Raw genomic sequence first — 24,985 nt, 5'->3', positions numbered from 1 at the left:
TATCTCTCGACGGCTTCTTTATGGTCGTTCCTGTTGCCAGGATGAGCACGAGGCCCATATTTAATAACAAACGGATACTCAACAGGTTACGGAATTGGAACCGTATTCCCTTTCGTTCAAAATTATTCAAGTGTATTATTTTCGCTTTGTTTATATAATTTGGCATTTTTGTTTTACTTGAAAATTTTCGGCTGTTCGCCTTGAACTTAGGACCGACTAACTCGTGATCAACCACTGTTCACACGAAACCCTTCTCCCCTTCAGTCCTCCAAGGTCTCATTCGATTATTTGCTACTACCACCAAGATCTGTACCAATGGCAGCTCCATGCAGGCTTACGCCAAACACTTCTACGCATACCATTGTACCTTCCTACTCACTAAAGTTTCAAAATTTATATCACAAGTAATATAAATCATCTACTTTAGCGGTAATGTATAGGTATACAACTTAAGCGCCATCCATTTTAAGGGCTAGTTGCTTCGGCAGGTGAGTTGTTACACACTCCTTAGCGGATTTCGACTTCCATGATCACCGTCCTGCTGTTTTAAGCAACCAACGCCTTTCATGGTATCTGCATGAGTTGTTAATTTGGGCACCGTAACATTACGTTTGGTTCATCCCACAGCGCCAGTTCTGCTTACCAAAAGTGGCCCACTGGGCACATTATATCATAACCTTGAACTTCATATCAAGAAAGTTAAGGTTCTTACCCATTTAAAGTTTGAGAATAGGTTAGATCGTTTCGACCCTAAGGCCTCTAATCATTCGCTTTACCAGATAAGATTATTTATATAATATTAAAATGCACCAGCTATCCTGAGGGAAACTTCGGAAGGAACCAGCTACTAGATGGTTCGATTGGTCTTTCGCCCCTATACTCAATTCTGACAATCGATTTGCACGTCAGAACTGTTTCGGTCTTCCATCAGGGTTTCCCCTGACTTCAACCTGATCAAGTATAGTTCACCATCTTTCGGGTCACAGCATATATGCTCAAGGTACGTTCCAGTTAGAGGCATAAATAATATAAATATACATTATACATAACTATATAGAACGCCCCGGGATTGTGTTAATTAGCTATAAATAGTTAAAAAACTAATCCCATTATTAGTCAAGTTAATTACGCTATTAGGTTTATATCCCAATAACTTGCACATATGTTAGACTCCTTGGTCCGTGTTTCAAGACGGGTCCCGAAGGTATCCTGAATCTTTCGCATTGTTAATCATACAAGTGCATATAATAAACACAAAAATCAATGATAATTATGCCATTATATAATTCCGAAAAATTAACGCACTGTAATCATATTAATCTATCAGCACTTTATCAAATTAATAACATTTATTCTGTGTTAAAATGCAAGCAATTTAATTGGAATAAACTATAAGTTATATTTTATGATAAATTTGGTATATGCTAATAGATTACAATGTCCTTATATGGAAAAAATGCACACTATCCTCATAATATTATTTAAATATTACAATTTTAATGATGAATTTTCCATAACGGATATTCAGGTTCATCGGGCTTAACCTCTAAGCAGTTTCACGTACTGTTTAACTCTCTATTCAGAGTTCTTTTCAACTTTCCCTCACGGTACTTGTTTACTATCGGTCTCATGGTTATATTTAGTTTTAGATGGAGTTTACCACCCACTTAGTGCTGCACTATCAAGCAACACGACTCTTTGGAAACATCATCTAGTAATCATTAACGTTATACGGGCCTGGCACCCTCTATGGGTAAATGGCCTCATTTAAGAAGGACTTAAATCGTTAATTTCTCATACTAGAATATTGACGCTCCATACACTGCATCTCACATTTGCCATATAGACAAAGTGACTTAGTGCTGAACTGTTTTCTTTTCGCTCGCCGCTACTAAGAAAATCCTTGTTAGTTTCTTTTCCTCCCCTAATTAATATGCTTAAATTCAGGGGGTAGTCCCATATGAGTTGAGGTTGTATATAACTTTTTCTTGCCATTAATTCTTTATATATAATGATAAAAACATTTTATTAAATTCGTTATAAAATTTCCATTATTTCTTGTAGCAAAGTGTTTTCCATTAAACGAACCAACGAAGAATAATAACATAACCAAGTTTTTTCTATTTCCGAATCATTAATAAGAGACAATTCTAGATGAAAAATAATTCAATTTTTTATGCTAGACATTTCTCAGTATTACTTGATTGAAAAAGAAAATATTTCTCTTCGTTTTTCACATCCAAATGTGAGATAATGTTTTTCATATATATTTTTTAATATTATGAATAAAAATATTATTATTTTATCCAATAATATACCATATGCTTATAAAATTTATAAACAACTTAATTAGCATAGTCTTACAACCCTCAACCATATGTAGTCCAAGCAGCACTATAAAATTAATTAAAGTACATAACAGCATGGACTGCGATATGCGTTCAAAATGTCGATGTTCATGTGTCCTGCAGTTCACACGATGACGCACAGTTTGCTGCGTTCTTCATCGACCCATGAGCCGAGTGATCCACCGCTTAGAGTTTTATAATTCATTTTTATATAATGTCAATTTTGTTTTTATTGAAAGAAATTAAAAATACACCATTTTACTGGCATATATCAATTCCTTCAATAAATGTATTTTTATACCTAAAATAAATGCTGCGAAATGTCTTAGTTTCATATAAGCATTATGTATCATATAATCTGGTTATTTACGGTTTATATTTAACTATGTTTGGGCGATACATACTGCAATTTATATAAAACATTAACCTGATGGGTACCAGGTACAACATTGTATATTTTAGGTTGTTGCATTAGCCAACGTATGCTCATAACTAAGATGAACAATACATATTCGCAACGCGTGTATATTATGGTCCATATACACACAAAGTTCACCATTTTATATTAACAAATTATTTTGATAACCATTATTTTTAATGTTTTAATTCGATTTCCATTTTCGAATTTGATATCTTCGATCTCTCCAATATTCGAAGTTTTATTTTTACATTTCAAAGCCACATATATATAATATTTTTTTTTGTTGTGCCCGCCATTACACAACATGTTAAAATCTTATGAGGTTGCCAAAGCCTCATATAAATAAAAACCCATCAGATTCATTTTATTTTGATTTTAACTTTTATTTTAATATATATTTATATATATATTTTTAATTTGATTCAATTGAATCGTTTCGTTCTATAATCATATCATATTATGCGCTTTGCTTTTGTAAAAATTCGTAATCTGGTAAATTTGATAATATGGTAATATAAATTTGGTAAATTTTTTAATTTGGTAATTTGGTAAGTAATTTTGGTAAATTCAAAATGTATTTGTATTATAACAAATTTTTATTAACGGTAAGGATTTTATACAATAATGATCCTTCCGCAGGTTCACCTACGGAAACCTTGTTACGACTTTTACTTCCTCTAAATAATCAAGTTCGGTCAACTTTTGCGAAACAACCGTAACACGCAAGGCGTCACAGTGATCACGTCCGGAGACCTCACTAAATAATTCAATCGGTAGTAGCGACGGGCGGTGTGTACAAAGGGCAGGGACGTAATCAATGCGAGTTAATGACTCACACTTACTGGGAATTCCAAGTTCATGTGAACAGTTTCAGTTCACAATCCCAAGCATGAAAGTGGTTCAGCGGTTTACCCGGACCTCTCGGTCTAGGAAATACACGTTGATACTTTCATTGTAGCGCGCGTGCAGCCCAGGACATCTAAGGGCATCACAGACCTGTTATTGCTCAATCTCATTATTGCTAGACGCAATTTGTCCATTTAAGAAGCTAGTGTCCTTATAATGGGACAAACCAACAGGTACGGCTCCACTTACATAAACACATTCAAACACAATAAACATTTTACTGCCACCATGAATGAAGGCTATATAAGCTTCAGCACCATAATCCTGAAGATATCTATTTAATATATTTGAGTCTCGTTCGTTATCGGAATTAACCAGACAAATCACTCCACGAACTAAGAACGGCCATGCACCACCACCCATAGATTCGAGAAAGAGCTATCAATCTGTCTTACACACTTATGTTCGGACCTGGTAAGTTTTCCCGTGTTGAGTCAAATTAAGCCGCAGGCTCCACTCCTGGTGGTGCCCTTCCGTCAATTCCTTTAAGTTTCAGCTTTGCAACCATACTTCCCCCGGAGCCCAAAAGCTTTGGTTTCCCGGGAAGCGACTGAGAGAGCCATAAAAGTAGCTACACCCAATTGCTAGCTGGCATCGTTTATGGTTAGAACTAGGGCGGTATCTGATCGCCTTCGAACCTCTAACTTTCGTTCTTGATTAATGAAAACATCTTTGGCAAATGCTTTCGCTTAAGTTAGTCTTACGACGGTCCAAGAATTTCACCTCTCGCGTCGTAATACTAATGCCCCCAAACTGCTTCTATTAATCATTACCTCTTGATCTGAAAACCAATGAAAGCAGAACAGAGGTCTTATTTCATTATCCCATGCACAGAATATTCAGGCATTTGAAGCCTGCTTTAAGCACTCTAATTTGTTCAAAGTAATAGTACCGGCCCACAATAACACTCGTTTAAGAGCACTAATGCAGGTTTTTAAATAGGAGGAACATATGAAAAAATACAAGTATTTAATCACATATAAGAACTCCACCGGTAATACGCTTACATACATAAAGGTATAGTACTAACCACAATTGTAAGTTGTACTACCCGTATGAAGCACAAGTTCAACTACGAACGTTTTAACCGCAACAACTTTAATATACGCTATTGGAGCTGGAATTACCGCGGCTGCTGGCACCAGACTTGCCCTCCAATTGGTCCTTGTTAAAGGATTTAAAGTGTACTCATTCCAATTACAGGGCCTCGGATATGAGTCCTGTATTGTTATTTTTCGTCACTACCTCCCCGAGCTGGGAGTGGGTAATTTACGCGCCTGCTGCCTTCCTTAGATGTGGTAGCCGTTTCTCAGGCTCCCTCTCCGGAATCGAACCCTGATTCCCCGTTACCCGTTGCAACCATGGTAGTCCTAGATACTACCATCAAAAGTTGATAGGGCAGACATTTGAAAGATCTGTCGTCGGTACAAGACCATACGATCTGCATGTTATCTAGAGTTCAACCAATATAACGATCTTGCGATCGCTTGGTTTTAGCCTAATAAAAGCACATGTCCCATAAGGTTCATGTTTTAATTGCATGTATTAGCTCTAGAATTACCACAGTTATCCAAGTAACTGTTAACGATCTAAGGAACCATAACTGATATAATGAGCCTTTTGCGGTTTCACTTTTAATTCGTGTGTACTTAGACATGCATGGCTTAATCTTTGAGACAAGCATATAACTACTGGCAGGATCAACCAGAATAATGTTTCTTTCTTCATATTCCATTCATATTTTTCGAATTGAAATAAGCAATATAAATATTATAGATTTCCATTTTATATAATTCCATTTATTATATCATATTGAAAAATACTTCAATATTTTGCCTTTGGGTAAAATTTTAAATCTCTTTTAATTCGATTACGGCCATTTTTATATAGCATTCGTATTCGTATATTCCATTATATTTTTATACTTGTTTCACCATTATTAACAAGTTCAATAATATATATTTCTATAATTTTGTATTTATATTATACATATTTCATTCTAAAATATCATTTTGTTTCCAACATACATAATTATTGTATCCACACATGTACAATTTTTGTTTAACCAATATAAATATTGAGTTAAATCATTTGCAATTTGATGATAAATTTAAAATTTATCTTTATCCATATAACTCTCTGGTAATACATAACGTAAAACCGAGCGCATATGATTTCTATATTAAAAATTTTGTAATTTTTCCATCATGTAATAAATATGAATATATATATTATACCGCGGTAACGATATAATTTTCCAACTTTACGGCAGGTAATATATTATTAAATAAATAACAATAAATTTGCCTGCCTCCAAAAATTAACGATAATATATGGAAACGATTTGTTATTCTATGTATAATAGAAACTTGACTGTTGTTTCAACGATATTATCTAAAGTCGTATATTCCTATTAACCGCGGAGCCAAGTCCCATGTTCATAAGAACTGAGAAACAAATTTGTACGGATAATAATATACTTTATTTGTAAGTAACCAAATTTAAATCATCATGATCCGAAATATATATTTCGAATAATGCATGAGGTCGGCAACCACTGCCTACCTATAGTAGTTTTTGAACCCGCTGTCCTCAAAGCGGGTATTTTCAATTCTGTTTGCCACCCAACACGTGCTATTCTCTTATATATTAAGAGAATTTTCCTTTATTCATATATAAATGAATTATTTTTTCCATTAATCATATGATAATTGCTCATTTTCATATGTTTTATATTTAATTTCCTTATATTATTGTCAAAATCATATGAATACATAAGTTTTGAACAATACGAGAGGTCGGCAACCACTGCCTACCTATAGTAGTTTTTGAACCCTCTGTCGATCAGAGCGTCGTTTACACTACTAATACCTCTCACTTATATGGGTTTTCTCTATAATACTAAGAGAATATAGGAGTATTTCTGATTTTTTTCCTTTATACATATAATAAATATTCATTTTCATATGTTTTATAATTAATTTCCTTATATTATTGTCAAAATCATATGAATACATAAGTTTTGAACAATACGAGAGGTCGGCAACCACTGCCTACCTATAGTAGTTTTTGAACCCTCTGTCGATCAAAGCGTCGTTTACACTACTAATACCTCTCACTTATATGGGTTTTCTCTATAATACTAAGAGAATATAGGAGTATTTCTGAATTTTTTCCTTTATACATATAATAAATATTCATTTTCATATGTTTTATAATTAATTTCCTTATATTATTGTCAAAATCATATGAATACATAAGTTTTGAACAATACGAGAGGTCGGCAACCACTGCCTACCTATAGTAGTTTTTGAACCCTCTGTCGATCAGAGCGTCGTTTACACTACTAATACCTCTCACTTATATGGGTTTTCTCTATAATACTAAGAGAATATAGGAGTATTTCTGATTTTTTTCCTTTATACATATAATAAATATTCATTTTCATATGTTTTATAATTAATTTCCTTATATTATTGTCAAAATCATATGAATACATAAGTTTTGAACAATACGAGAGGTCGGCAACCACTGCCTACCTATAGTAGTTTTTGAACCCTCTGTCGATCAAAGCGTCGTTTACACTACTAATACCTCTCACTTATATGGGTTTTCTCTATAATACTAAGAGAATATAGGAGTATTTCTGAATTTTTTCTTTTATACATACAATAAATATTCCTTTTCATATGTTTTATAATTAATTTCCTTATATTATTGTCAAAATCATATGAATACATAAGTTTTGAACAATACGAGAGGTCGGCAACCACTGCCTACCTATAGTAGTTTTTGAACCCTCTGTCGATCAAAGCGTCGTTTACACTACTAATACCTCTCACTTATATGGGTTTTCTCTATAATACTAAGAGAATATAGGAGTATTTCTGAATTTTTTCTTTTATACATACAATAAATATTCCTTTTCATATGTTTTATATATAATTTCCTTATATTGTTCAATAAATATACGGATATTTCATATATTTTTCTTTATATATAATTATATACATTTATCCTATATTTATATGATAGGGACAATATCATATGCGTCTTGGCAACTTTACTTGATTTCTTTAAGTTCTTTATTTCTTTAATATGATAGGGGACAATATCATATGCGTCTTGGCAACTTTACTTGATTTCTTTAAGTTCTTTAGTTCTTTAATATGATAGGGACATTATCATATGCGTCTTGGCAACTTTACTTGAGTTCTTTAAGTTCTTTATTTCTATAATTAGATAGGGACAATATCATATGCGTCACTAATTTGATGACAAAGCATTTGGCAACTTTACTTGATTTCTTTAAGTTCTTTATTTCTTTAATATGATAGGGACAATATCATATGCGTCTTGGCAACTTTACTTGATTTCTTTAAGTTCTTTAGTTCTTTAATATGATAGGGACATTATCATATGCGTCTTGGCAACTTTACTTGATTTCTTTAAGTTCTTTAGTTCTTTAATATGATAGGGACATTATCATATGCGTCTTGGCAACTTTACTTGATTTCTTTAAGTTCTTTATTTCTATAATTAGATAGGGACAATATCATATGCGTCTTGGCAACTTTACTTGATTTCTTTAAGTTCTTTATTTCTTTAATATGATAGGGACATTATCATATGCGTCTTGGCAACTTTACTTGATTTCTTTAAGTTCTTTAGTTAATAAATATACGGATATTTCATATATTTTTCTTTATATATAATTATATACATTTATCCTATATTTATATGATAGGGACAATATCATATGCGTATTGGCAACTTTACTTGATTTCTTTAAGTTCTTTATTTCTTTAATATGATAGGGACAATATCATATGCGTCTTGGCAACTTTACTTGATTTCTTTAAGTTCTTTAGTTCTTTAATATGATAGGGACATTATCATATGCGTTTTGGCAACTTTACTTGAGTTCTTTAAGTTCTTTATTTCTATAATTAGATAGGGACAATATCATATGCGTCACTAATTTGATGACAAAGCATTTGGCAACTTTACTTGATTTCTTTAAGTTCTTTATATCTATAATATGATAGGGACAATATCATATGCGTCTTGGCAACTTTACTTGATTTCTTTAAGTTCTTTATTTCTATAATTAGATAGGGACAATATCATATGCGTCTTGGCAACTTTACTTGAGTTCTTTAAGTTCTTTATTTCTATAATTAGATAGGGACAATATCATATGCGTCACTAATTTGATGACAAAGCATTTGGCAACTTGACTTGATTTCTTTAAGTTCTTTAGTTCTTTAATATGATAGGGACATTATCATATGCGTCTTGGCAACTTTACTTGAGTTCTTTAAGTTCTTTATTTCTATAATTAGATAGGGACAATATCATATGCGTCACTAATTTGATGACAAAGCATTTGGCAACTTTACTTGATTTCTTTAAGTTCTTTAGTTCTTTAATATGATAGGGACATTATCATATGAGTCTTGGCAACTTTACTTGATTTCTTTAAGTTCTTTAGTTCTTTAATATGATAGGGACATTATCATATGCGTTTTGGCAACTTTACTTGAGTTCTTTAAGTTCTTTATTTCTATAATTAGATAGGGACAATATCATATGCGTCACTAATTTGATGACAAAGCATTTGGCAACTTTACTTGATTTCTTTAAGTTCTTTAGTTCTTTAATATGATAGGGACATTATCATATGCGTCTTGGCAACTTTACTTGATTTCATATGCGTGTCACTAAATTGATGACAAAGCATTTGGCTACTGGCTACTATTCTGGGCACTCTGGGCACCCATTATAAGTACATGATAAAAGTACTTATATATTTTATATCGAATCATCAAGCAAAGGATAAGCTTCAGTGGATCGCAGTATGGCAGCTGCTCAACCACTTACAACACCTTGCCTGTTACAAAAGTCGTTTACAATTGATTCTAGGCTTTGTCATTGTATTAAATAATGCTTTTATATGTAACTAGCGCGGCATCAGGTGATCGAAGATCCTCCCAATTTACTATGTTACAAATTACATTGGCATCACATCCATTGTCGTTTATAAAGTAAATTATAAACTTTAAATGGTTTAGAAGCCATACAATGCAAATTGCCCCTTATTTATCATTGCAGTCCAGCACGGATACGACCTTAGAGGCGTTCAGGCATAATCCAACGGACGTAGCGTCATACCACTGTTCGCTCGAACAAGTATTGTGCCATTGGTCCGTACCTGCGGTTCCTCTCGTACTACGCAGGAATGCTGTCGCAACAACGTTTTGTCATTAGTAGGGTAAAACTAACCTGTCTCACGACGGTCTAAACCCAGCTCACGTTCCCTTGCATGGGTGAACAATCCAACGCTTGGTGAATTTTGCTTCACAATGATAGGAAGAGCCGACATCGAAGGATCAAAAAGCGACGTCGCTATGAACGCTTGGCCGCCACAAGCCAGTTATCCCTATGGTAACTTTTCTGACACCTCTTGTTAAAAACTCTTTAAACCAAAAGGATCGATAGGCCGAGCTTTTGCTGTCCCTGTGTGTACTGAACACCGAGATCAAGTCAGCATTTGCCCTTTTGCTCTATGTGTGGTTTCTGTCCGCACTGAGCTGGCCTTGGGACACCTCCGTTATTATTTGAGAGATGTACCGCCCCAGTCAAACTCCCTACCTGGCAATGTCCTTGAATTGGATCATACCTGAGTAATTGGAGTTATACCAAATTTTCAAATCAAAAATACATAAATGCATCGTTTTATTAAAGAATTTGTTTGCGATTATATAACAAACTCGTGATACTTTGATCAAGAAGCTTGCATCAAAACCCAATACCATAAGATATAATAAATATATCCGTATAATGGCTAGGAAATGATACACGTTCCATTTAATCAAGTAAGTAAGGAAACAATAAGAGTAGTGGTATTTCATTGACGATACCAAACCGAGGTCTAATATCTCCCACTTATTCTACACCTCTTATGTCTCCTTACACTGCCAGATTAGAGTCAAGCTCAAAAGGGTCTTCTTTCCCCGCTAATTATTCCAAGCCCGTTCCCTTGGCTGTGGTTTCGCTAGATAGTAGATAGGGACAGTGTATGAATCGGATCCCTCCGAACTTGTTTTACGTGGCGTGTTCCACATTGAAGGGATTACAACCACGGCACCCTATACACCCACAAGTGAGCATATGATGCATGTGTCCAATACGCTGAACAAAACGTCCCGGTCTGGAAGCTATAGCTATGTACATAGCGACCACCCCGGTAGCAATTCGAGTGCTTGCTTGCCGGGCAAGCACTCCCCCTTGCTGAGGAGCGAGATCTACCTAAAATCTCTACTGTTCTATGGGTCACAGCACCCGAGTGTTGCGCAACCCGCGCCGTTACTCAAACGTCGAGCATGAAGGCTCTACCCGCGATATGGGTACCAACCACAGCCACCACGATACTCCCACAAGGGGGCCAACCTCAATGAGCAGTCTTGGAACTGCTCAACCCGTGGTACCGAAAATTAGAGGCTCGGTCGGCCTCACTCTTTGGCTCCGACAAGCACGGGCGGAGTGACCTATTGCCGCATTAGTCGCCTTCTACGACAAGCTGCGGCAAGCTGTGGCAGTATTCTCGCCCGCTAACCACACGGCACGGCGTCAGGCTATCTGCCTCTTCTTCTGTGGAACACCAACTCAGCGAACACAACCAGCCGTTGCGTTCTCTCCCGATCCTCCAGGATTCTTTCGAATGTCCAGTCCTCGCCAACACGCTGCACTCCAAGTCCATCGAGGTCTCGCAGATCTGCATATAGAGGGCAGGCGCACAACACGTGCATCCAGTCCTCGTATGGATCACCACATGCGCAAGCAGTGGTATCGCTAAGGGCTCTCCCATGCAGAAATGCGTTGAACGACCCGTGCCCAGTGAGCAAGAAAGACGCCATCATCGAGAAACCAAAATTCGGATCCCGATAGACGAGGGTGACATCCGGGATGAACCTGTGCGTCACCCGTCCTGGTTCGCTGTCGTCATCCCATCTGCTCTGCCAACTCAATAGCAAGCATTCCTCTAGGCGAATCTCTTTTTGCTCACGGCTTAGACGCGTAATGTCCTCGCCATAGAGCCAGTCGTTCTCCTCCAGCGGGTATCCACGCTTCAGCTTGTATTTGACCGCTAATTTCTTAGCGGCCAAGTCAAGCGGGGGGGCTCCAGCAAGAACCTGCAGTGCCGCGGTGGACACTGTTCGGCATACCGATAGACATCCAAGCAGGATCAGTCTATGGCAGGAGGATAGTCGCCTCCTGGCAGCTACCTGTGCGGCGGTGTCATACCATACCGAGGCACCAAATAGCACACAAGGTGCCATGAGTCCCGCATATATGGTCCGCCTGGCTCGAGGACTGAAGCCCCAGTCGACTCGTAGCACACGCGCCAATGCTCCAACGACTCCGGTCATCCGCTGGCGAAGCGAAGCTATATGCGTGAGGAATTTCATTCCTTCACTGACCGTGATGCCAAGGTACCGACAGCTGCGCACATACGGCAGGTTCGCTCCAGCGAATCTTACCGTGGGCGCACGTCTCAAGGTACCTTTGAGCAGCATTATTACCGTCTTGCTGGTCGAAACGGCAACGCCTATTTCCGCTCCCCACGTTTCAACGATGGACATCAGTTGCGCTCCTTTTTCCTCTAGCACGGCTCGGGAGTTTCCCTCGATGAGAAGAAGCAGGTCATCCGCGTATGCACTTAGCAGGCAATACGGCTCGAGGCGCTGAAGCAGTACATCCATCAGCATGTCCCAAATAAATGGGCCGCTGATTGACCCCTGCGGGCAACCTCTAGTTACCGGCACATTCACTGCACCGGAACTGCTTCGGATTACTGCTCTTCGGCCGGCGAAAAAGCTCTGCCACAAGCTTATTTCCCGGCATCCCAAGTCGGCTAGTCGGCGCAGTACAGCACTCCATTCGACGTTGTCAAATGCTCCTTTGAAGTCCACGAATGTGCCGAGCACGTATTGCGCTGGACTGGCGTCAACACTGCTCTTCACGTGTCTCCAAGCATCCTCCACACAACGTCCTTGGCGAAAACCGAACTGCCATCTGCAGCCTTCCGGAAGAACTTCTCTTACACGATTCACCATGATTGCCTCAAGCACCTTGCCAAAAACTGGCAGTAAGCAAATTCCCCTAGTATGAGGAGGGCTCACACTTGTCCTTCTCGGGTCCCTTGAGTAGCGCCACTACTCGTGGGCACTTCCACTCGCTGGGAAAGTATCCCGATCGGATGCAACGGGAGTACAACGCTGCCAGGTGCTGAGGTACGGCGCGCCAGACTGCCTTACAAATAGTGCCATTGATGCCGTCCAAGCCAGGCGAACGCCTGCTCTTCAGTCGGCCAACACAGACATCAATCTCGAGTGTTTCAAGGGCCGGTGGGTCTTCCTCCACGATGGCAGTCGGTGCTTCGGACTCCGCAACTGGGAAAAAGTTGCGAAGGAGCACTCGTGCACAATCACCCCAATCGGTGATCAGCTCGCCATTCACGCGGAGGCACCCAATCTCCGTGCACTTTCTTCGACCTCGGCAAAATTTGTAGACGCGCCCCCATGGATCATCGGCATGATCTCCCACGAAGCGTTTCCAATCGTCCATTTTCGCCCTCCCAATGAGCCTTTTGTAGTTGGCTGAGGTCCGTCTCAGCTCGACTACCAAAGGCTCTGCAGCAACATCGTCATCACGATGCCGTGCATCCTGGAGTCGGCGACGAAGTCTCCGAACTTCGCGCCTTGCAGCGCTCAGGTCGGCAGTCCACCAACGTGCTCTCCTGCTGGGCGATCTTGGCGATTTTCTACCCAACGCAATATCGCACACATCATGCACGATACTGCGCAGGGTGGAAACCTGCTGGTCCAACGGCGACTCAGAGAAGCTTCCCGGAAGTTCGGCTGTTCTACTCACCATCTCCTCCTCGAACAATCGCCAACGTGCATTGGAGAGGTTCCAGGACGGCACAGGAGCTATGCTCTCAACTGCGCTCGTGGAGGTTGTTTCGGCCACAACAGTAATGATGTTGTGGTCACTCAACTCCCACTCGTCCACTCTCCACTCATATGTGGCCCACATAGATGCTGCCTCGTTGACGATTGTCACGTCGATATCACTACGAGCTCTGTAGTTATCGAACGTGTACACCTCTGTTGGCTGGTTTAGGGCGGCGGCTCTTGCCTCCAGCATCCACTCAGACAGCAGCTCACCCCGACTGTAGTTAGCTTGCCCCTCGGCATGCCGAGAGAGTTTGGCAAACCACATGGGGGACACTGCATTCGCGTCGAGGCCCAGGATTGCGGGGGTTCTGCTAGCCTGTAGCAGGATCGCATCCATGTACCGAAGGTACGGTTCCAAAGGTGCATCGAATTGGCAGTATGCTGAACAAAGGAAGATTGAGCCAAAACTCCCTTTTACTACCAGACATACGCCATACTCTGTGGTGAGGGTCTCCACTGGCATACAGATGGCATCCTGCTGATCTACTAGGATGGCTGCCTTCCCTCGCCGGTCAGTGTAAATCCTCATTCCTTGAGGCAGCACATCCATCCCGTCGCTGCTGAGGTACGGCTCCTGCACCAGTGCGAACATTGAGCTTGAACTCCTGAGTCGGACACCAAGCTCTATGGTCGCAGCTCGCCCTCGGCCACAGTTCGCTTGGATGAAGCTAAACATTAATGTCTAGCTTGCACCCTCGCTAGCACCGCGCCATATATTGGGCAAGCGCTCGAGAGCATATGATGTCCCGAGGGTCGCCCTCTATGCCGGCAATTTCGGCAGTCCACCGGGTTCTGGCACCTTGCCGCGTTGTGGCCCTGCTGCCCGCACTGGCGGCAGACGTTGTCCTTCTGACGGCACTCGCTGATCTTGTGGTCGAAGCCCACGCATCTGTGACAGGCATAGGTGCGGACCTGCGATCGGCATCGGAACGAGAACCACTTGATGTACACCCGACCCACATCAAGCTTCGCCATCGCTCCATCATCGACTTCCAGCGTCACATTGACAGTGGCGCCGTCAGTCACCGACCACGCCTTAGTCAACAGGTGCACCGACTTCTTAAATTGCGATGCCGTCATCGTGTCATCGAAGTTGTTTTCCCGCAGTTCCGTCATGAATTCCTCCGGGCTGATGGCCGTGTCCACGTCGTAAACGACTACCTTCGGCTTCTCAGCAGCATTCCTCGTAACATTTAGTCCCACTTCGGCGAATCTCTTCGATGACACCACCTTCTGCAGCTCTCCGACTGAGGGTGTGCGGATAATGGCTCCATCGCCTCTCCGGAGTTCACGCACCTCGTGAACCCTGACTCCGAGGGAGGGTGCAACCATATTTCGCACCTTCTCAGCTATCGCCTTCCCCGATAGCGCTGGGTCGTCGCACTTCACGACCGCTGACCATGTCTCGCGAACCTTCGCAGTCCGCGGGGCATCAATGGGTGCTGCCTGAAGCATCTGAGGAGGGTTGGCCGCCGTAGTCATCGACGGGGTCGGTGGCGGTGGCATAGCCAGCCGCGTCTCCAGCTCTCCACACCTGAGCATCAACGCCATAACCAGCTCGTCGTAACGGCTGATAGCCAAGGTGAGCTCGTCCGTGTTCACCCCTCCTAGGCTGCGAAAACTGCTGCGCACCATACGCTGAGTGGCCGACAGCTCTGCCATCATGGCTGCTTGCCCAGCACGAGCGGCAGCGGTGGCAGCTGTGGCGGTGGCAACAGCGCGGGCGACAGCGGGGGCGACAGTGGGGGCGACAGCGGGGGCAACGGCGGGGGCGGCAGCGGGGGCAACAGCAGCGACGGGGGCATCCATCGACGAAAACTCCTCGTCTAACACGCCTACGGGTTCAGGAACTCCATTCGCCGCCACGGCAACCAGCTTCGCCTGCGTTGGCACCGAGCTCTTTGAAGCCAGTACGCTTTTACGCCTGCGACGCGTAGACTTCTTCGACGCACTGCTGGCGCTCATGGCGCTCGCAGTGCTATCGCTTTCCATCGGACTTACCCAATGGAAGTGGCTCCTCCTTTTACCGAGTCAAGCAACTTTAGCTTGCTGACAGAGGCTGGTTGCTATGGCACACTGGCTCCACCTATTCACAGTGGCGCCACCAATTGCTCGGTATGGCAACACTAAAATTATCCAATGCACACACCTTAGCAAAGTTCACAACCGATCAGCTGGCGCTGAGAGAATCCCACACGAAAAGGGCTAACGCCTCTCTCGCAGAGAGCGCTCTCACTCAACACGTGGCCCTCGTGGAAAATTTCCAATTGAAAATCGTTTATTTCCACAACACGCGATGTTCTTTCGCTCACAAATTTTCAACTTTTGTTCGCGACACCTTCACACACACTTTACTCCGTTTTTCAACGTATAAATCCGCGGATTTACTCAACAATGACCGTAGCAATGGGAGCTCGAGGAAAACACGTCCGTCGTTAATCCATTCATGCGCGTCACTAATTAGATGACGAGGCATTTGGCTACCTTAAGAGAGTCATAGTTACTCCCGCCGTTGACCCGCGCTTACTTGAATTTCTTCACTTTGACATTCAGAGCACTGGGCAGAAATCACATTGTGTCAACACCCGCTAGGGCCATCACAATGCTTTGTTTTAATTAGACAGTCGGATTCCCCAAGTCCGTGCCAGTTCTGAATTGATTGTTAATTGATAATCGTTATAATTAATAAGAACTAATTGGTTTAACCCAAATAGTATTCTTAAAAATTTTAGCAAGAAAGTTCCACAATTGGCTACGTAACTAAACTATCCGGGGAACAAGTAACTAACATAAATGCTAGAAACTCTATTTACCCAGAACGAGCACATAAACCATGTTATTGTTTCCCAATCAAGCCCGACTATCTCAATCTTCAGAGCCAATCCTTATCCCGAAGTTACGGATCTAATTTGCCGACTTCCCTTACCTACATTATTCTATCGACTAGAGACTCTTCACCTTGGAGACCAGCTGCGGATATTGGTACGGCCTGTTGAGAAGTTTGCGTGTCCCCACCATAAATTTTCAAGGTCCGAGGAGAAAATATCGACACAACAGTATATGTCATGCTCTTCTAGCCCATCTACCATATCTCTCTGCGAAAGACTTCCATGGTAGTACGGCTATAAAACAGAAAAGAAAACTCTTCCGATATCTCTCGACGGCTTCTTTATGGTCGTTCCTGTTGCCAGGATGAGCACGAGGCCCATATTTAATAACAAACGGATACTCAACAGGTTACGGAATTGGAACCGTATTCCCTTTCGTTCAAAATTATTCAAGTGTATTATTTTCGCTTTGTTTATATAATTTGGCATTTTTGTTTTACTTGAAAATTTTCGGCTTTCGCCTTGAACTTAGGACCGACTAACTCGTGATCAACCACTGTTCACACGAAACCCTTCTCCACTTCAGTCCTCCAAGGTCTCATTCGATTATTTGCTACTACCACCAAGATCTGTACCAATGGCAGCTCCATGCAGGCTTACGCCAAACACTTCTACGCATACCATTGTACCTTCCTACTCACTAAAGTTTCAAAATTTATATCACAAGTAATATAAATCATCTACTTTAGCGGTAATGTATAGGTATACAACTTAAGCGCCATCCATTTTAAGGGCTAGTTGCTTCGGCAGGTGAGTTGTTACACACTCCTTAGCGGATTTCGACTTCCATGATCACCGTCCTGCTGTTTTAAGCAACCAACGCCTTTCATGGTATCTGCATGAGTTGTTAATTTGGGCACCGTAACATTACGTTTGGTTCATCCCACAGCGCCAGTTCTGCTTACCAAAAGTGGCCCACTGGGCACATTATATCATAACCTTGAACTTCATATCAAGAAAGTTAAGGTTCTTACCCATTTAAAGTTTGAGAATAGGTTAAGATCGTTTCGACCCTAAGGCCTCTAATCATTCGCTTTACCAGATAAGATTATTTTATATAATATTAAAATGCACCAGCTATCCTGAGGGAAACTTCGGAAGGAACCAGCTACTAGATGGTTCGATTGGTCTTTCGCCCCTATACTCAATTCTGACAATCGATTTGCACGTCAGAACTGTTTCGGTCTTCCATCAGGGTTTCCCCTGACTTCAACCTGATCAAGTATAGTTCACCATCTTTCGGGTCACAGCATATATGCTCAAGGTACGTTCCAGTTAGAGGCATAAATAATATAAATATACATTATACATAACTATATAGAACGCCCCGGGATTGTGTTAATTAGCTATAAATAGTTAAAAAACTAATCCCATTATTAGTCAAGTTAATTACGCTATTAGGTTTATATCCCAATAACTTGCACATATGTTAGACTCCTTGGTCCGTGTTTCAAGACGGGTCCCGAAGGTATCCTGAATCTTTCGCATTGTTAATCATACAAGTGCATATAATAAACACAAAAATCAATGATAATTATGCCATTATATAATTCCGAAAAATTAACGCACTGTAATCATATTAATCTATCAGCACTTTATCAAATTAATAACATTTATTCTGTGTTAAAATGCAAGCAATTTAATTGGAATAAACTATAAGTTATATTTTATGATAAATTTGGTATATGCTAATAGATTACAATGTCCTTATATGGAAAAAATGCACACTATCCTCATAATATTATTTAAATATTACAATTTTAATGATGAATTTTCCATAACGGATATTCAGGTTCATCGGGCTTAACCTCTAAGCAGTTTCACGTACTGTTTAACTCTCTATTCAGAGTTCTTTTCAACTTTCCCTCACGGTACTTGTTTACTATCGGTCTCATGGTTATATTTAGTTTTAGATGGAGTTTACCACCCACTTAGTGCTGCACTATCAAGCAACACGACTCTTTGGAAACATCATCTAGTAATCATTAACGTTATACGGGCCTGGCACCCTCTATGGGTAAATGGCCTCATTTAAGAAGGACTTAAATCGTTAATTTCTCATACTAGAATATTGACGCTCCATACACTGCATCTCACATTTGCCATATAGACAAAGTGACTTAGTGCTGAACTGTTTTCTTTTCGCTCGCCGCTACTAAGAAAATCCTTGTTAGTTTCTTTTCCTCCCCTAATTAATATGCTTAAATTCAGGGGGTAGTCCCATATGAGTTGAGGTTGTATATAACTTTTTCTTGCCATTAATTCTTTATATATAATGATAAAAACATTTTATTAAATTCGTTATAAAATTTCCATTATTTCTTGTAGCAAAGTGTTTTCCATTAAACGAACCAACGAAGAATAATAACATAACCAAGTTTTTTCTATTTCCGAATCATTAATAAGAGACAATTCTAGATGAAAAATAATTCAATTTTTTATGCTAGACATTTCTCAGTATTACTTGATTGAAAAAGAAAATATTTCTCTTCGTTTTTCACATCCAAATGTGAGATAATGTTTTTCATATATATTTTTTAATATTATGAATAAAAATATTATTATTTTATCCAATAATATACCATATGCTTATAAAATTTATAAACAACTTAATTAGCATAGTCTTACAACCCTCAACCATATGTAGTCCAAGCAGCACTATAAAATTAATTAAAGTACATAACAGCATGGACTGCGATATGCGTTCAAAATGTCGATGTTCATGTGTCCTGCAGTTCACACGATGACGCACAGTTTGCTGCGTTCTTCATCGACCCATGAGCCGAGTGATCCACCGCTTAGAGTTTTATAATTCATTTTTATATAATGTCAATTTTGTTTTTATTGAAAGAAATTAAAAATACACCATTTTACTGGCATATATCAATTCCTTCAATAAATGTATTTTTATACCTAAAATAAATGCTGCGAAATGTCTTAGTTTCATATAAGCATTATGTATCATATAATCTGGTTATTTACGGTTTATATTTAACTATGTTTGGGCGATACATACTGCAATTTATATAAAACATTAACCTGATGGGTACCAGGTACAACATTGTATATTTTAGGTTGTTGCATTAGCCAACGTATGCTCATAACTAAGATGAACAATACATATTCGCAACGCGTGTATATTATGGTCCATATACACACAAAGTTCACCATTTTATATTAACAAATTATTTTGATAACCATTATTTTTAATGTTTTAATTCGATTTCCATTTTCGAATTTGATATCTTCGATCTCTCCAATATTCGAAGTTTTATTTTTACATTTCAAAGCCACATATATATAATATTTTTTTTTGTTGTGCCCGCCATTACACAACATGTTAAAATCTTATGAGGTTGCCAAAGCCTCATATAAATAAAAACCCATCAGATTCATTTTATTTTGATTTTAACTTTTATTTTAATATATATTTATATATATATTTTTAATTTGATTCAATTGAATCGTTTCGTTCTATAATCATATCATATTATGCGCTTTGCTTTTGTAAAATTTGGTAATCTGGTAAATTTGATAATATGGTAATATAAATTTGGTAAATTTTTTAATTTGGTAATTTGGTAAGTAATTTTGGTAAATTCAAAATGTATTTGTATTATAACAAATTTTTATTAACGGTAAGGATTTTATACAATAATGATCCTTCCGCAGGTTCACCTACGGAAACCTTGTTACGACTTTTACTTCCTCTAAATAATCAAGTTCGGTCAACTTTTGCGAAACAACCGTAACACGCAAGGCGTCACAGTGATCACGTCCGGAGACCTCACTAAATAATTCAATCGGTAGTAGCGACGGGCGGTGTGTACAAAGGGCAGGGACGTAATCAATGCGAGTTAATGACTCACACTTACTGGGAATTCCAAGTTCATGTGAACAGTTTCAGTTCACAATCCCAAGCATGAAAGTGGTTCAGCGGTTTACCCGGACCTCTCGGTCTAGGAAATACACGTTGATACTTTCATTGTAGCGCGCGTGCAGCCCAGGACATCTAAGGGCATCACAGACCTGTTATTGCTCAATCTCATTATTGCTAGACGCAATTTGTCCATTTAAGAAGCTAGTGTCCTTATAATGGGACAAACCAACAGGTACGGCTCCACTTACATAAACACATTCAAACACAATAAACATTTTACTGCCACCATGAATGAAGGCTATATAAGCTTCAGCACCATAATCCTGAAGATATCTATTTAATATATTTGAGTCTCGTTCGTTATCGGAATTAACCAGACAAATCACTCCACGAACTAAGAACGGCCATGCACCACCACCCATAGATTCGAGAAAGAGCTATCAATCTGTCTTACACACTTATGTTCGGACCTGGTAAGTTTTCCCGTGTTGAGTCAAATTAAGCCGCAGGCTCCACTCCTGGTGGTGCCCTTCCGTCAATTCCTTTAAGTTTCAGCTTTGCAACCATACTTCCCCCGGAGCCCAAAAGCTTTGGTTTCCCGGGAAGCGACTGAGAGAGCCATAAAAGTAGCTACACCCAATTGCTAGCTGGCATCGTTTATGGTTAGAACTAGGGCGGTATCTGATCGCCTTCGAACCTCTAACTTTCGTTCTTGATTAATGAAAACATCTTTGGCAAATGCTTTCGCTTAAGTTAGTCTTACGACGGTCCAAGAATTTCACCTCTCGCGTCGTAATACTAATGCCCCCAAACTGCTTCTATTAATCATTACCTCTTGATCTGAAAACCAATGAAAGCAGAACAGAGGTCTTATTTCATTATCCCATGCACAGAATATTCAGGCATTTGAAGCCTGCTTTAAGCACTCTAATTTGTTCAAAGTAATAGTACCGGCCCACAATAACACTCGTTTAAGAGCACTAATGCAGGTTTTTAAATAGGAGGAACATATGAAAAAATACAAGTATTTAATCACATATAAGAACTCCACCGGTAATACGCTTACATACATAAAGGTATAGTACTAACCACAATTGTAAGTTGTACTACCCGTATGAAGCACAAGTTCAACTACGAACGTTTTAACCGCAACAACTTTAATATACGCTATTGGAGCTGGAATTACCGCGGCTGCTGGCACCAGACTTGCCCTCCAATTGGTCCTTGTTAAAGGATTTAAAGTGTACTCATTCCAATTACAGGGCCTCGGATATGAGTCCTGTATTGTTATTTTTCGTCACTACCTCCCCGAGCTGGGAGTGGGTAATTTACGCGCCTGCTGCCTTCCTTAGATGTGGTAGCCGTTTCTCAGGCTCCCTCTCCGGAATCGAACCCTGATTCCCCGTTACCCGTTGCAACCATGGTAGTCCTAGATACTACCATCAAAAGTTGATAGGGCAGACATTTGAAAGATCTGTCGTCGGTACAAGACCATACGATCTGCATGTTATCTAGAGTTCAACCAATATAACGATCTTGCGATCGCTTGGTTTTAGCCTAATAAAAGCACATGTCCCATAAGGTTCATGTTTTAATTGCATGTATTAGCTCTAGAATTACCACAGTTATCCAAGTAACTGTTAACGATCTAAGGAACCATAACTGATATAATGAGCCTTTTGCGGTTTCACTTTTAATTCGTGTGTACTTAGACATGCATGGCTTAATCTTTGAGACAAGCATATAACTACTGGCAGGATCAACCAGAATAATGTTTCTTTCTTCATATTCCATTCATATTTTTCGAATTGAAATAAGCAATATAAATATTATAGATTTCCATTTTATATAATTCCATTTATTATATCATATTGAAAAATACTTCAATATTTTGCCTTTGGGTAAAATTTTAAATCTCTTTTAATTCGATTACGGCCATTTTTATATAGCATTCGTATTCGTATATTCCATTATATTTTTATACTTGTTTCACCATTATTAACAAGTTCAATAATATATATTTCTATAATTTTGTATTTATATTATACATATTTCATTCTAAAATATCATTTTGTTTCCAACATACATAATTATTGTATCCACACATGTACAATTTTTGTTTAACCAATATAAATATTGAGTTAAATCATTTGCAATTTGATGATAAATTTAAAATTTATCTTTATCCATATAACTCTCTGGTAATACATAACGTAAAACCGAGCGCATATGATTTCTATATTAAAAATTTTGTAATTTTTCCATCATGTAATAAATATGAATATATATATTATACCGCGGTAACGATATAATTTTCCAACTTTACGGCAGGTAATATATTATTAAATAAATAACAATAAATTTGCCTGCCTCCAAAAATTAACGATAATATATGGAAACGATTTGTTATTCTATGTATAATAGAAACTTGACTGTTGTTTCAACGATATTATCTAAAGTCGTATATTCCTATTAACCGCGGAGCCAAGTCCCATGTTCATAAGAACTGAGAAACAAATTTGTACGGATAATAATATACTTTATTTGTAAGTAACCAAATTTAAATCATCATGATCCGAAATATATATTTCGAATAATGCATGAGGTCGGCAACCACTGCCTACCTATAGTAGTTTTTGAACCCGCTGTCCTCAAAGCGGGTATTTTCAATTCTGTTTGCCACCCAACACGTGCTATTCTCTTATATATTAAGAGAATTTTCCTTTATTCATATATAAATGAATTATTTTTTCCATTAATCATATGATAATTGCTCATTTTCATATGTTTTATATTTAATTTCCTTATATTATTGTCAAAATCATATGAATACATAAGTTTTGAACAATACGAGAGGTCGGCAACCACTGCCTACCTATAGTAGTTTTTGAACCCTCTGTCGATCAGAGCGTCGTTTACACTACTAATACCTCTCACTTATATGGGTTTTCTCTATAATACTAAGAGAATATAGGAGTATTTCTGAATTTTTTCCTTTATACATATAATAAATATTCATTTTCATATGTTTTATAATTAATTTCCTTATATTATTGTCAAAATCATATGAATACATAAGTTTTGAACAATACGAGAGGTCGGCAACCACTGCCTACCTATAGTAGTTTTTGAACCCTCTGTCGATCAAAGCGTCGTTTACACTACTAATACCTCTCACTTATATGGGTTTTCTCTATAATACTAAGAGAATATAGGAGTATTTCTGAATTTTTTCCTTTATACATATAATAAATATTCATTTTCATATGTTTTATAATTAATTTCCTTATATTATTGTCAAAATCATATGAATACATAAGTTTTGAACAATACGAGAGGTCGGCAACCACTGCCTACCTATAGTAGTTTTTGAACCCTCTGTCGATCAGAGCGTCGTTTACACTACTAATACCTCTCACTTATATGGGTTTTCTCTATAATACTAAGAGAATATAGGAGTATTTCTGATTTTTTTCCTTTATACATATAATAAATATTCATTTTCATATGTTTTATAATTAATTTCCTTATATTATTGTCAAAATCATATGAATACATAAGTTTTGAACAATACGAGAGGTCGGCAACCACTGCCTACCTATAGTAGTTTTTGAACCCTCTGTCGATCAAAGCGTCGTTTACACTACTAATACCTCTCACTTATATGGGTTTTCTCTATAATACTAAGAGAATATAGGAGTATTTCTGAATTTTTTCCTTTATACATATAATAAATATTCATTTTCATATGTTTTATAATTAATTTCCTTATATTATTGTCAAAATCATATGAATACATAAGTTTTGAACAATACGAGAGGTCGGCAACCACTGCCTACCTATAGTAGTTTTTGAACCCTCTGTCGATCAAAGCGTCGTTTACACTACTAATACCTCTCACTTATATGGGTTTTCTCTATAATACTAAGAGAATATAGGAGTATTTCTGAATTTTTTCTTTTATACATACAATAAATATTCCTTTTCATATGTTTTATAATTAATTTCCTTATATTATTGTCAAAATCATATGAATACATAAGTTTTGAACAATACGAGAGGTCGGCAACCACTGCCTACCTATAGTAGTTTTTGAACCCTCTGTCGATCAAAGCGTCGTTTACACTACTAATACCTCTCACTTATATGGGTTTTCTCTATAATACTAAGAGAATATAGGAGTATTTCTGAATTTTTTCTTTTATACATACAATAAATATTCCTTTTCATATGTTTTATATATAATTTCCTTATATTGTTCAATAAATATACGGATATTTCATATATTTTTCTTTATATATAATTATATACATTTATCCTATATTTATATGATAGGGACAATATCATATGTGTCTTGGCAACTTTACTTGATTTCTTTAAGTTCTTTATTTCTTTAATATGATAGGGACAATATCATATGCGTATTGGCAACTTTACTTGATTTCGTTAAGTTCTTTATTTCTTTAATATGATAGGGACAATATCATATGCGTCTTGGCAACTTTACTTGATTTCTTTAA

The 24,985-nt window shown here is 38.5% G+C and overlaps 4 non-coding genes and 1 pseudogene across 4 annotated transcripts; all 5 read right to left on the bottom strand.

Moving 5' to 3' along the window:
• Positions 1-2,363: 2,363 nt before the first annotated feature.
• On the bottom strand, positions 2,364-2,542 carry LOC113564819. The gene has a single exon (XR_003408324.1). It is a non-coding gene; the product is annotated as a 5.8S ribosomal RNA (ribosomal RNA).
• An 849-nt stretch (positions 2,543-3,391) lies between these two features.
• On the bottom strand, positions 3,392-5,386 carry LOC113564811. Its single transcript, XR_003408317.1, has one exon. It is a non-coding gene; the product is annotated as a small subunit ribosomal RNA (ribosomal RNA).
• Positions 5,387-9,494: 4,108 nt separating this feature from the next.
• On the bottom strand, positions 9,495-18,823 carry LOC113564815 (annotated as a pseudogene).
• A 389-nt stretch (positions 18,824-19,212) lies between these two features.
• On the bottom strand, positions 19,213-19,391 carry LOC113564818. The gene has a single exon (XR_003408323.1). It is a non-coding gene; the product is annotated as a 5.8S ribosomal RNA (ribosomal RNA).
• An 849-nt stretch (positions 19,392-20,240) lies between these two features.
• On the bottom strand, positions 20,241-22,235 carry LOC113564810. Its single transcript, XR_003408316.1, has one exon. It is a non-coding gene; the product is annotated as a small subunit ribosomal RNA (ribosomal RNA).
• Positions 22,236-24,985: the final 2,750 nt, after the last annotated feature.

The sequence above is a fragment of the Drosophila erecta genome, unplaced genomic scaffold (genome assembly GCF_003286155.1).
Source record: "Drosophila erecta strain 14021-0224.00,06,07 unplaced genomic scaffold, DereRS2 tig00000977-arrow-arrow-pilon, whole genome shotgun sequence".
Taxonomy (NCBI): domain Eukaryota; kingdom Metazoa; phylum Arthropoda; class Insecta; order Diptera; family Drosophilidae; genus Drosophila; species Drosophila erecta.
This window is presented reverse-complemented; position numbering and strand designations above follow the sequence as displayed.